Below are 16,147 nucleotides of genomic sequence, written 5' to 3'. Positions count from 1 at the left end.
GAGTATTGAAAACCTATTGACATTACTTATTTATCTCAAGTTAGTTTTCTATTGACTAACATCTAAATGTAGATGATTTCTCTTATGTTCCAGATGTTATAATTATATTTTGAATAGTTATAATAATAATTATACAGAATAGCTCTGTATATTGATCATGGAAATCAATGTATTACATATTCACCATTGTACAATGATTGTGTCAAGTCGCTTATTTCTTGAGTTCAATTTATCTTCAAAATCGATGAAGAACAATAATGTAATATCAAGCTGAAGAGAATCCAATGGAACAATGAATTCTGCTAGGTTCCTTGCAATTTGCTGTAGACGTATCATGAGATTTTCATTAAAGAGAGACCATCTCAGGAAATTATTGTTTTTCACCAGTGTACTTTTCATAAATACATATATTTTCCTTCATAATTTTCCATTATTATATTTGTTTCATAGTTTCATTGGAGAGGGATCAAAAGATTTTTTTGGAGAGTTGTGTGGAGATGCTATTTCAGAAAGTTATCGTTTTTCAGCATGGTATTCTTCAAAGAATGTTGAACTCACAGAAATACGATAAATTAGAAAGCTGTAGAAAAACATTCACCATCCTTCAGCTTGACTGTTCCGTGATATTTTTGTCTTCAATAACTCTTTTTCATTTGAAAATCGCTCGAAGCATTAAAACATGAGAAAATCTGTCAATTCATCTGACAAATGCAACTACAAGAGCTCAATGTATTCTATTATTGATATCATTCAAATCAGAAATAAGATTTTACTATCCCTTGAGAATATCTCCCATTCAAGGAATCAAAGGAGATAATATGCTCATATTACTCATGCTCATTACTATAACTTGTTCATTCACTCGCTAAACCTCTATATTTTATAATCTAAAATTCTCTACTCATTTCTCTCCACCAGTTCTCGACAACTCTCATTGAGCTGTCATAATATAATCCATTACATTTCTAATCAAACTATTCGATCAATTAATAATCATTATAGATTCATTGAAAATATTGTGTTCTGAATAATTTCCTCAAAAGGTTTCTAAATGATACATGAATTTTACAATTACTGGAAAATTAAAAGAGAGTAGAAATTTCTCCACTTGGAAAAGCTTATTTGTTCCTGAAAAAATGATTTTGTCAACAGGTGATGTCCCCCTCATTATTTATCGGAATGAGCTCGATTTGATGTTTCATTGCAGATAATTGATTAGTGGAGGTTTTTATATTATATAGATTTCTTTTTTCTAAATATGGATTTCATGGGAGAGCATTATTGTTGACATTCCTTCTATTTACTTTCTCCACCGCCTTGTAAAATAAGTAATAGTTGTGATTCAAGTTATGCCGGTATAAAAATATAGAGGAAAATATATCTCTTCATGATTTAATTATATGTTTCCATGAATTACACTCAGTATTCTGGTGCCTGCTTTATTATACTTCTACATACCTTACATCAATAATTAATCATCGGTGCTGCGTTAGAAAATGAATGAAGTTATCTGCTTTGTCTTATAACATACAAGGATCACAAACCCGTTTTTTCCAACAGATACTGTACCTTCCAGATACTGACTTCTGATACTGTCCTATGATATCTCATTATAGCCAGTTGCATTTCTATCTAAATATTGTGAGAAATTGATGATTCTGATTGAATTTCAAAGTCAATTTCAAACAAGAATTATTTCTTTATAAAGAATTGTAATATAGGGAATGAAACTATTAATATTCTACTAATATATAAGGAGCCTGAGGAAAAATTTCGAAGATTTTATCATCCTTGCTGCGTTAGAAAATGAATAGAATTATCTGCTTTGAATTATTTCTAATCTATTCATTGCTCTTATTAGATTTTCTTTTGTTTTATTTCTCAGTATATGTTTTATGGAAATAATGTCACGTTTTGTTTCTTCTTAAGAAATTTGAAGTATTACAAGATTAGAACATGTACAATATTCTATCTGGTATTCATTGGGAAACTACATACTCAGAATATGATAATTTTAATGAATGGAGATCTATTTCATAGAATGGTATTCTATTTCATAGAATACAGATGGAAATAAATTGAAAGTTACATTTGTTGAAATGCAAATAAATAAATAATAATTATTAAACGAGAATCCTAATTAAATAACCCTGTTGTCAATATTTGCAGTAGCAGAAGTCTTAATTGGGATTTTCGTTTAATAATAATTACTATTTCATAGAATGTTTTCTTGTTTTTTTAGAAGATGTCCGCTTTGTGAATAATACCAGAAACAAATGATGCGATTGTACATAAATAAACTAATAATGATTAATTCGATAACGTTACCTTTTTCTATGGTAGAACATAACAAAATAAGCCTACTGCTCTCCAGAACTCCACAAAGCTTACCAATTACTATTCTCGTGAATTTCACAAGTTCTCAAGAATTATACATGGCAGGGTGTAAGTTATAAATAAAACATCGATTTACACGAAGCATCTGCTAAATCTCAGCCATAATAATCATGTAAGAATTTGGTTCAACTGCTGCTTCTAGAGTCTTCCCTTACAAAATTTTCCCGGAGAATTAATCAACATTAGCAAGCAATGTTAATCCAAATTCTCTTTTTTTTTCTCTTCTGCCATTTAATCCAAGTAATCATTGTTGAAGCATACGTTTCTATGAAGGCGTGATTCAAGTACTTCTAATTTATCATGTTATTCAATATAAACTATTCACATCAAATGTAAAAACTAGCTATTGAGAGAACGATATCTTACTGAAGACTGGAGATCATAACTATCTGTGAGAAGAAGTTCTGAGAGTGAATAGGAACATTTACTTTGGTCAGTTTCAATCCAAAACTGCTTTTCTAGAAAGAGGAAGGAACAAGTAGAATTGGCAACATCGGGGTGATCCCAAGACAATGCAAATACCTGTATCTATTGTATTGGTCAATTTCCTTACGCCTACGTCATGGTGTGTATGAATGTACCCCGTATAGCGGGAATTTGAGTGAGCCCGTTTCGACAGTCCTATGAGAAAAAAAAATGAAATTTAACTTTTTTTGTTATAGGGGTGTTCATTTATATTTATCGAATATACATATGAAATTTCAGCTTGATTGGAGCACTGGTTGAGGGTGAGCCCGTTTAGTGCAGAAAGTGTGTGCTTCCCCGTTTGACCCCTCTTTTCCAATTTGTCATGAACCACAAGGTTTGACATACCCCCAAACATCAGTTCCTTCTTTAAGAGAGAAATAATTTTTTCCAACTTTAAAAACTAAAAGCTGATCAGACAGTTTTGGCTGACAGACTAAAAACGCTGAGGAGAGGTAGAAGTGGGGCTAGCATTCTAGTCTCCCCTCCAGCCAGCTAGTGGAAAAAGGTTTCCACTTTTCTTTCTGTAAAATTTCACACACTTTTTCATCGCCTACCTCCTGAGACAGACCGAGCTGACCCGTGGATGGACATCCCCTGGTTCTCCATTCAGACCATGGCAAGTTAGGATGGACATCAACAGTATAACGGTATCGTTCCACATTTCAATTTATTCTTCCATATTGTTTTTTAATTTTTAGAAATTCCAAATTAATTATGCCTTGAATCATGTTTTTAAAACTTTCATATAACTTGTTTAAATAAGAAACAAAATAATATGTCCAACACAATTCTGTCTAACGTTTTGAAAAATCATTGGCAACAAAGTTTATTTTGAATTTTTAAAATTGATTAAATGCTCAAAATTTCATATCCTTCCTTAATTGTTCTGTATTAGAATAGTTGTAGCATAACTAATTTTATAAAACCAAAATATGTTAAAATTCACATTTAAATCTCACATTAATCTCTTCATTTCAATAAAATAAATCTGACTCCTAAGGCCCATGTTATACGGACAGAAAAAACGCGACAGATTTTTCGCCACGTAGACGCCAAGCCTACCGAGCAATGGACGTCACTGTGTGCAAGTTATACGAACGTTTTATCTGTCGCGTCGGACCCTGTAAACCCGGCGTCAGCGTCGACAACGCGACCGGACCGGTAAAATTGGCAGAAAAAACGCGATAGAAATGACGCGAGTACTGTTATACGGGCAGCTTTTACGAGGCAGATCCGTACTTCCCCCCCCACCATACTCCTCCGGGCGTACACTTCTCCCTATTGGCTCCCTCGGAGCCTGCCGCGGCGTGTTTGCTGCTCGTATAACAGCTCCCTGGCGTCGATGACGCGGCGTTATTGCTGCTCGTATAACAGCACTGAATTGTTAGTTCAGCGTCGGCGTTTTAACTGTCGCGTTTTTTCTGTCCGTATAACAAGGGCCTAATATAAATGTTTTCCTTTCAAATTCCAAAGAACATCTAGTTGATAATATAAAAAAAACCAACTGCTTTAGCTCTACCATCAAATGCTACGCAACAACAATATTACAGTGTTCCCGTATGGGAACTGGTGGATCGCCCCCTTTTATTACTCTTACCAAACAGGTCACCAATCATTTATTACAATGATGGATACCACAGTTCAATCAATTTAATGTTACAAATGGTGGAGGTTACGCCGAGCTTATTTCTGCATTACACAAATAAATTAATAAGGTAATAATAAAAACATTAGAGCAGATTAATCTAACGCTGAATGTTGGACTTTCCCCGTCCCTCAAATTATAAAATACATAAATGTTTGCAAAGCTCAAATCAAAAGTTCTTGTAATCAATTAAATTAAATAGAACTAAAAACTGGCGTTTAATCAGTGAATTAATTCCAATACATAATAGCAAACCATTTTGAATGAATTTTTATTACAGGAAAAAAGTGTATTGTTATTTCGAAGTAAGTTGTGTTTTCAATGAATGTTTTATTTCAATGCCAAGGCTATTAACTATCTGAGCCCACTAATTGATGAAATATTGAGTGCAAATGCTATATACATTTTTATTTGAATTATTATTATATATATTGTCATTGAATAGCAGTCAACACCATGAGCGTGAGAAGAGTCATCCTACAGTTATTGCTTATTGTATTTTATTGTTTTCTATTGTTTCGTGCCTGACCTAGATCAATCATCCAGCTATACTGCATGTTATACATATATATAAAATGTATCTCGTTTTTATGAATTGTGCTAGGAAATATGTCCTCAACTACTTTAACTGACTTGCGTACTGTTCAAACTTCCAAACTTAATTGGGAAACAGCAAAACAATTATCGCAGGAATACAACCTTTACATTCCCGCTAACGCTGATCTTGAGTTTGTCCGCTCAAATCTTCGTCTTATTAAAGAAAGTTTCAATGATATTTCAAAATATCAGAAAGAGCGTGATAGAGCGATTCAATACATTATAGATCGAGTCCCACTTTCAGATACGTTAAAAGATAGCTATCCCGATTTATATGTCCTTGAAAACCACCTAAGAAGAAATTTCAGACTAGCAAGCGCAGGAGAACAAAGCCTTGAAAATACACCAAATAAACTATTAACACCTTCTGCCAGCAAAACTAACGTATTTTTCCCCCTGAACCAATTAAAACAAATTCATGTACTCAAACAGAAAGTTTCACTACAGATTCTTACACTCAAACCGAAACAATTAATACCGTACCTATACGAATTCTTGCATCCCAACCGAAACACTTGAAAAAAATTCAGATACAGAAACCGAAATGGTTGACAGAAAGAGGCCTTTTATCACACCACCAACCTATTCTGCTTCACCACACGAAAATATACATGACTTTTTCGGTAGTTTAATAGGACCTCAAAGGCAAATTCATGGAGCTCAGAAGATTCCTTACTCTACTTACCATTCTATCTAAAAGGTAGTGCCGCTCGCTACTTTGACACTATAAGTGACAGATTACAAACACAAAATACTTTAAATTACGAAAACGTACAAAAGGAAATGACAGAATACTTTGAACCAGTAGCACACATTGAAAAACTCGAAATCGAACTTGCAAACAGAAAAATGTCTCGTTCAGAAACAATACAGAATTACATGGCACACATACAATTTTTGTGTAGACAAATAGATCCACAAATGGGTGAAACGCGAAAAGTGAGGTACATAATGCGAGGACTTTTACCTCACATACTCGATAAAATTTGCATGTTACCAAATAACACAATGAAACAGCTCGAGGAAAACATTCAAAAATACGAACTGTCCCAGTTCATGACTGATGATCGGCTAGGGATTACACAGCCTATCGGCAAAACTTTCGAACAAATTCAAAAACCAGAAGTCCAAACTGAAAAAATGGACAAACTAACAGAAAAATTGGAGAAATTAATCCAGCAAACTGAACACGTTCATTTATTAAACATGAAATGTCTAGCTAACAACAACCAACCAGAAACAACACAGAACCAGGGATTTCATGGAAATCAGAAAACTGGGTACCTCAACCAAAATAACAATCAAATCACAATTAGAGACAAGAATCCCAACCAACAGGCTTATAATAGATCCCATAACAGGGATTTCAGAAATATAAATCGCAGAGAACAAAACGGCTACAATAAACAGCCAAGACATGAACAAGCGCGCACCTCTGAAAATAAAACACCTTGTGAAATTTGCCATTATACCAATCACACAACAAAAGATTGTTTTCATAACGGTCTCACCAACCCAGAAATGAATAAGAAAGTAACGTGTGCTATATGTAACAAGCAGGGTCACAGCACAGATAGTTGTTATTACAATAAATTGAGAAATGCCAATTCAAAAAACGCATAAATAGGGCATCCAAAAACACTAGCGTAGTGAATAACGGATGTCCTGTTAATATTAAACAAATTCAAGAGCAAAAGAATACTATGACCTACGCTCTAGCTGCATCAAAACAATCTTGTCAACCCGTCAACACCCAAAATGATAGTAAAATTATTACGTCATCACACGATACCAGACAGGAATCTCACGATGTTAAAAATAATGGAAAACACACATACGTGAAAAAACTGATAAATCGGATCTTCCAAATCATAAGCAAGAACCATTGAAACAGGTATGCAACACAGACCCAACTAAAATTAAATCCCAAATACTACAACAACCCCTACGCATGGAAGATAATATGAATAAATTGAATTTGTCACACATTATTGACTACATAATGAACAACTATGCTTTCCCTATAGCAACTCAAATTCAGGTATTCAATGACCAAATCACACATGATTTACTTGACTCTGATGACGAATCACTACCACAATGGATAAGTAAAAATGTAACATTGCGCCACTTATGGATTTTTTTCATAACTCACAAGCAAACCGATAATGCGACGATAGTCCAGCATAACAATTCAATTTTAGTGAGTGATAATAGAACAAGGAGTTTCTATATCTATGATGAAACCACTGGCCCATTTAACAGAGAAATAACAAGATTGGCTGAAAAAATAGTTGAAGTTCGACAATTATTACCTCAAGGCCCCAACAACTCACACCTGACTATCAAAAGAGTGATACGCATAGGAGAAAAGTCAAAAGAACACAATCTCTGCACAAATGTAGAAAAATTTTTGAATGTCTTATACTATTACTTGAAGTACAGAACTCTAGAAGCTTTCTCACAAGATGACGAAATAGCGAGCCTCAAAGATTTCCAACTCAATATGATATATAAATATGCACTCGATAACAAACCGTTAAACACAATGGAAAAGAAACCGGAAATAATTCACAAAATAGAAAATCTGATACATCTAATACAAGACCCTCAATCATATTTGTCAAACAAACATCCTTCCAGCTCCAAAATCACCGAAGCATGCAATCAAATAGATTCGGCTGTCCACATAAAAGCCATGTCAAATAAACGAAACATTATCATCCTTTTTGACACTGGATCAAATATATCATTAGCCAGAAAGCACTTGGTACAAGAAAATGATATAATAGAAAAACCTGACATGATTTTGTATGCTGCGAATCAAAAAGAGATTCCATTCCTTGGAATTGCAGAAGTTAAATTCTCAATTCAAGAAAAACTCTTTTCTCAATTATGCTTCATAGTACAAGATTACTAAAGTAAAAACATTTTGTAGCAAGCCCATTGAGTCAAGAATGGACAGCCGGGGTCGGCTGTCACAGTGGAGGAGGGGGAGATGTCATGAACCACAAGGTTTGACATACCCCCAAACATCAGTTCCTTCTTTAAGAGAGAAATAATTTTTTCCAACTTTAAAAACTAAAAGCTGATCAGACAGTTTTGGCTGACAGACTAAAAACGCTGAGGAGAGGTAGAAGTGGGGCTAGCATTCTAGTCTCCCCTCCAGCCAGCTAGTGGAAAAAGGTTTCCACTTTTCTTTCTGTAAAATTTCACACACTTTTTCATCGCCTACCTCCTGAGACAGACCGAGCTGACCCGTGGATGGACATCCCCTGGTTCTCCATTCAGACCATGGCAAGTTAGGATGGACATCAACAGTATAACGGTATCGTTCCACATTTCAATTTATTCTTCCATATTGTTTTTTAATTTTTAGAAATTCCAAATTAATTATGCCTTGAATCATGTTTTTAAAACTTTCATATAACTTGTTTAAATAAGAAACAAAATAATCTGTCCAACACAATTCTGTCTAACGTTTTGAAAAATCATTGGCAACAAAGTTTATTTTGAATTTTTAAAATTGATTAAATGCTCAAAATTTCATAACCTTCCTTAATTGTTCTGTATTAGAATAGTTGTAGCATAACTAATTTTATAAAACCAAAATATGTTAAAATTCACATTTAAATCTCACATTAATCTCTTCATTTCAATAAAATAAATCTGACTCCTAATATAAATGTTTTCCTTTCAAATTCCAAAGAACATCTAGTTGATAATATAAAAAAAACCAACTGCTTTAGCTCTACCATCAAATGCTACGCAACAACAATATTACAGTGTTCCCGTATGGGAACTGGTGGATCGCCCCCTTTTATTACTCTTACCAAACAGGTCACCAATCATTTATTACAATGATGGATACCACAGTTCAATCAATTTAATGTTACAAACTCAATTCCATTTATTTATCCTTTTTACAACATAGTTATTGTACAAAGTAGTTATGAAATAAATAACTTAAAACTAAAACAAAATAACTTAAAATAGCAGGTTAACAAAAACACGGAAGGTCCCTGCAAAGGCAAAGCCTGTGCGCAGGGGTCGAGTGTCACAAAAAACTACAGAACCAAAGTGAAAGCATAAAACAAAAATATAAATTATAAGTATGAAATTTGTATAATAAAACATCTCGAGAATACAGACAATTAACAAGAAATAATGAGCTTATTTAAGAGAAAAAAAAGAGTTGTAAGGTGAAAAGTTACAAGAAATCAAACAAATCAGTAGAGTTATGCGATGTGATCCATTGACTTATTTCGTTAGAAAGATTTCTGGTCAAATTGTTAGAGATAAAATGATCAGGTATTACGTTAACAAGTTTATGGACAATGTAATTGAACTGCCTTCTACAAATGGATAAAACTGTATGATGAGATTCGAAAGTGATGGATGAGGGACGACGATTGTACGATGATAAACAGAGATTGAAAAGATTACCATGCTTATTCATGTAGATTATCAAGTTTTTCGTGTGAAGCTGCCTGACAGTCAGCACATTCAGTTCCCTGAAAAGATTGTCACAAGGGAAACGTCTGGGCTTTCCAAGAATTGCCTTTAATAAGGTCTTCTGAATAACAATTATCTTATTCAAGTGATTCATGTAGGCAGCGCCCCAAACGATAATCCCATATTGAAGAAAAAACTGGATGTAAGCACAATAAACCAATCTAGAAACGGCTATGTTACTCAATTTACTGATAGTGTAGAATTTGTTGATCCAGTGTTTAAGCTTATACAAGTGACATTGATGTGGACATCCCACCGAAGATGTTGATCAACAGTGACACCCAGATACTTGAAGAATTTTTCTCTACCTAATTTTGGACAACTACAATCTGATGGATCTGAAAGGTTACAATCAGGACTATGAATATGAATATGAGTGAGATCAAGCGGCAAACCAACAACATTCGGTGAAAAGGCTAAAAATACACTTTTCTTTGCGTTGAGGGTAAGAATATGCTCATCTAACCAGGCTTTAACAGTTCTTAATCCAGATTCAGCCCTATTTTTAACCTCTTCCCATGAATTACCAGTAAATTTTAAGGCGGTGTCATCTGCAAAAGCAAGTGTCACACAGTTCTCAATATCAAGTTTGATTAAATCAGAAAAAGGATAAATGAGAAAAAGGATAGGAGATAGCACCGTGCCCTGTGGGAGACCAAAATCACACAAAAGTCTAGAACTAGTTTTATTTTCTAAGGTAAGCTTTTGATGTCTATCACTCAGGTAACTGGTGAATAATCTAAGGGGTACACCACGAATTCCTAATTTCTCCATCTTGTTCAGTAATTTTGAATGAGGAATGGTGTCAAAGGCCTAAATCCAGGAAAATGGCTATTGTTTTCTTATTATTAGTGAAGTTATTGGCAATTGTTTGAGTTAAGAGAGTTATAGAATCAATTGTATTTTTGTTAGTCTGAAAGCCATACTGCTGTTTATGAATGACCTCGTGTTTGACCAAGTAACCAATCAATCTAGACTTGATTACTTTTTCCATTATTTTTGAGAAACCACTTAACAGGCTGATTGGATGGTAGTTGGTTGGGTCCTTAGGATCCCCCATCTTATGAAGCGGTATAATATTCGCTAACTTTAAACTAACAGGGAAGAGCCCTTCTAAAAAACAACGGTTTATTATTACTGTTAATGGTTTAACAATGTGTGGAAGTATAATTTTCAATGTTCTATTGCTTATTTTGTCAATTCCCGGAACAGAGTTATTGTTGAGAGAGTTAATAATAACTGATATTTCATTTTCGTTTGTGGGTGATAGGAAAAAGGAGCCATGACCATTTACAGAAGAGTTCATGAACAGATTACCATCAGATGCATTGGGATTATTACCTATCAGCTTTTCAGCGAAAGTTTTACCTACTTCAACAAAATTACGATTTAAGATGTCTGCATCAATTTTAGGAACAACCTTTTTACGACTCTTACCCAATAATTCATTCAACAAGTCCCAAACTCTCCTAATATTGTTTTATTCTGATCAATCTTGTTTTTATAATAGTCGCATTTACACTGTTTTAATAATTTATTAAGCATATTTCTGTAAGAGATGTATTCGGCTTTTAATATTACATTAGAAGGCTGTTAGAGAGCTTTTTAAAAATTTTATCGCGTTTAGCAATTGCTACAATAAGTCCCCTGGTGATCCAAGGCTTCAAAGGTTTTAATCTATGTGGAATATGTACTTTAACTGTAGCCTGTTCTACATGGGATGAAATCTTGTCAGTCAAAAAAGCATTTGATCATCCAAGTGTAAATTAGGGCTTAACACTTCACTCCAATTTTCTTTTTGAATAGAAGACAATAATTTATCATAATCAACTTTATTGTAATAATTAATAGGTTTGTCAGACCCATCAATATCAGCCGCAAGATCAACGTGAACACTAGTACAAAAATGATCAGTTATATTAGTTTTCATAATAGAGCTGATAACATTATCAGAATTGAACGAAGAGTTCTTGAAAAAAATGTGTTCGATACATGATTCAGTATTGTTATAAATTCTTGTAGGTTTATTTATGTAGGATTTCAAACCATTTAACGATAATATTTCAAAATATTCACTGGCTAAATTAGTATTTCTATTCAAATGAATATTCATGTCACCAGCGAATATTACGTTAGATTTAACAAACAGTCATTCAAGCTGTTCAGAAAAATATCAACATTGGATGAAGGCGATCTATAAACAGCGATAACAGTTATCTTTTCGCTAACTCCTGGCACTTGTATATCCAAACAAATAGAGTTGGTTTCATTAATCTCACAATTCAGCTCATCTACAATCAAGTTACTTTTAAAAAATATACAGATTCCGTTACATTTATTGATTTTTCCTATTTTATTAATTACTGAATAACAATTTAGGTTAAAATTGAATTCATTATCATCGACCACCCGAGTTTCACTAAGAATTATAATATGAAAGTCAATTGAACAATTACTAATCATGTAAGAGAACTGATCGAAGTTTTCAAACTTCTAATATTTAAGTGGATGACATTAAAAAAAGAGTTGCATTCTCTATTACCAAACAACTCAGTTCGACACTGGAAAATATTCTCAATTTCAATCGTATTGTAACATTCGAGGGAAATATGTTCGTCAACGTCATTGACAAGAACCATACTTAAAAAAAGTAAGAAAGAAGAAAACGGAAAGTTGAGAAGAAGATATGAAAAAGCTTAGAAGAAGCCAACATATGCACGTTGAGTCTCCACAATCTTATCGTAATGATTCATATTAGAGAGAGAAAAAAGATGACCATATCTGATGCAAATAAAATCAATTATTATAAAATAACGAAACTACCGTAGTTACCTCGGCAAAATATAAAAACTAAACTTAGAAATCCTAATCTCCAACCAGACACTCACGCATCAAGAAATCCTGATTACTAATAATAAAAAGATGTTTTATAATAGAAATAATAATAAATATGTTTTATAATAAAAATAATAGATGCTTTATAATAAAACTAATAGAAAATACTTGTTGAGTAGTTTAACAGAAAAATCAAGACACCCAGGACGCGAGCACAAGTTGAAGAGAGAATAATAAAGAATTTTAAATACTAGAAAAAAAATAATAATGAATTAAACAAAATTGGCTATAGATATAGATACCTTAATCATGTAGTAGACTAGGGCACAAACACTCACTCACTTTCATTCATACGAATGCGAGCCTTGGAGAACTGAGAGACCGTTTTCCCATTCTTTTTCCAAAACACCACACCATCTCGACTCCACACATTTTTAAATCCAATCTTGATACACAAATCTTTGAAAAACGTACGTCTTTTCATGGTAAGGTCCTCATGAATGGAGAATCCCGTACCCTTCAAATCGCGTCTGCCCGTGATGACTAAGTTTCGCTTTTGGTAGCTGACAAATTTGATGAGAATTTGTCTGTGAACCACACGAGTAGAAGACGAGTCATCAGCAGCAGGAGCGTGGAGGTGGGTCGGGCGACCGACACGGTGGCATCTGTCGATGTCGTCCGGGCAGATTCCCACATTCAGCTTCTCATTCAGGAGACTAACGACGGTGGCGGTCACATTCTCACCTTGAACCTCCGGAATACCCGAGACACGAAAATTATTTCTTCTCGAGTACTGAGCTAGCTCGTCTAGACGAGAATCGAAATCCTCCTCCAGCCTTGCAATGTTACTTTTGAGGGTGTCCACCTCACTCGCGAGCCTCCTAGTCTCGTCAGCCATAGCCTCGAGTCGCCCGTCAAGTTCGGCAAGCACCTTAGCGCTAACCTCGGCAGATAGTCGCTCGCACAAACGCTCCTCCAGGCGGGCAGCAATCTTGTCAACGAAGGCTTCGTTTGACAGCAGTTTTTCAAGGGCGGCTGCTATCTGGTTCTCCGTTGTCATAGCAACCGGGTCGCCGTCTGCAGAATGGGGCCGGGCCTGGCACTTCTGCTGCTTCTTGTGTTGCTGCTGTTGTTGCTGCTGCTTCTGCTTAGCCGGTGACGGAGCGATAGCCAGGTTCTTATCTTGGTTGGAGTTGGCACTGGCAGCGGAACGAGTTAAAGCCGGAGATTGAGATTTCATGTCGAATATCAGTATATGCTATTTAACTGCGTAGGAATCAGATGTGAATGAAAAATGATAAGGTAGATCTGTGACAAATGTAATAATCAACAGATATGCCAAATTTCAATAGAAAATACGGTTAAAAATCCACTCAACAAGCACTAAAATTGGGAGCTCAACTACAAACATGTCAGCCTTCAACCATTTCTTATCTCTTACAAGCATGTGTGTGTGTGTGTGTGTGTGTGTGTGTGTGTGTGTGTGTATGAGTGTATGTGCGTCTGTGTACACGATATCTCATCTCTCAATTAACAGAATGACTTGAAATTTGGAACTTAAGGTCCTTACAATATAAGGATCCGACACGAACAATTTCGATCAAATGCAATACAAGATGGCGGCTAAAATGGAGAAAATGTTGTCAAAAACAGGGTTTTTCGCGATTTTCTCGAAAACGGCTCCAATGATTTTGATTAAATTTATACCTAAAATAGTCATTGATAAGCTCTATCAAATGCCACAAGTCCCATATCTGTAAAAATTTCAGTAGCTCCACCCCATCTATGCAAAGTTTGTTTTTAGATTCCCAATTATCATGCTTCACAATAAAACAAAATATAAACAAAAAGATACAATATAAACAAAAAATTTCGAGTGGAAAACATTGAGCATGAGAATCTCTACAATATGTTCAGTAACATTTTCACCTAAAATTGAAAATAAGCTCAAAATTCGAGAAAATGTGATTGATTATCCAGTTGCGAACTGTTGGGCGTTGGCGATTGTTGATTATATTGAATGATTCACTATGAAGAGATAGCAGACCTTGTATGTCTCCAGCGTTATTGTCCTGTCACCAGCTGGCTCAGATCTTTGTTTATAAGTAGTAGACCTGAGATGCGCGTGAACACTAGCGTCAGGTGATCAATTTTCATAACGGCAAGGAAAGTTGTGTGAGTGCGCCACACCATATTTTTGTGTTTGGAAGGCCTCGAAAAGTTATTATAATGAAAAATTTGTATTTTGGCTGTAGGACATGATTTTCTATTTTTGGGTGTATTCCCCCTCCCACCATTACTAAATTGAAAAATTCCCAAGGAATACTGTTCAGAATTAATTGTCCTTCCACGTGATGTGTGGTTTTTTTATCTATACTAGAAAAATATTCAAGTTGTATAGGGTAAAAGTGGTAAATTTGCATAATTTTGAAAACCCCTTCAAAAATACCCCTTCTTTGAAAATTCGTAGCTCCGGAATCCTGTGCAACCACTCAATTTATTGGAAATTTCATCATCTTTCATTTTGTAGAGAATGATTTTTTTCCAAAAACTCTAAGTTTTCGAGATTAAATGGAAAAATTAAAAAAGTCCGAAATTTTAGGGGTTTTGGGGGTGAAGCCGCTCTGGCGTGTCAGCAAATTTCAGATTTCGAAATTCTTTCGGGGCTGTTTCCTGAAAAACGACCATTTGACTGGACTATTAATTGATTTGCAAGCTGGATTCCTACATAACAGTGGGGAAGTAACCAGGAAGTAAACATACAATTTATAGACTGGAACCAAAGAGACCCCATCGTTACACCACTTATTGCTTCCTCCCCAGGACCCCCTAGAAGTTCGAAACTGCAATGGTTTGGTTTCTTAAAACAAGTATTATATCTAGAAGGAAAGTCTGGAAGACAATTTTTGACCCCAAAGTTCTGTTTAGGGTAGTAAGAAGGTGTTGGGGGGGGGTGGCTCAAAAGTACCATATTTTGGATTCTCACATCACATATAACTCGAAAACTATGTATCTTATGGACATAACTTAATTGATTAAAACTGTCATAAAATTTAAAGCTTACATAGTTTCCTACAATATTCATCTCACAACTCATGTGCTAAGGGGATGAGGGTGGTTTAAAAGTTGCATTTTTCAGCTTTTTGCTTCCGCACTCATATCTTGAGAACAATGCGTTCAACCGACATAACTATCCGGTCTCCGCGGCTTTGTTGGGCTTGTCTTGGGGCATGACAAGATACGCGCAACGTGCGTGGATGGAGTAATTTCAGTTTTAAGATTTTTTTTTGAAATTGCTGTGACCTCAGGGTTGGGAAAACTAGATGTAGTTTAATATTATCCAATTGACGTGTCATACACTGTTAGAGCTATGCTCATAATATATACAGTTTCACATGACAAAATAATAATAATATCCATTCAAAAATGAAGCTTGTAGATTCTCTACAATTTTTGTTCAGTGAAATTTTGTGATATTCCAAACAGTTCCCGAGATATTCGCTCTTGAAGGTGTGCAATTGTTAAAATAACATGTTTTCATGCAGTTCTTTGATCTTTCAGAGCTTATATCCCTCCAACAATGCATTGTGAAAAACTAATGATTGTCTTAGGATTGTAGAGCATTAAATTCTCTTTCAAATGTATTATTTCACTATTCCAAGTTTTCGTTTCATTGTTATAACAACTTTA

This window comes from Nilaparvata lugens, chromosome 10 (genome assembly GCF_014356525.2).
Source record: "Nilaparvata lugens isolate BPH chromosome 10, ASM1435652v1, whole genome shotgun sequence".
NCBI lineage: Eukaryota > Metazoa > Arthropoda > Insecta > Hemiptera > Delphacidae > Nilaparvata > Nilaparvata lugens.
Note: the sequence above shows the minus strand (reverse complement) of the source record.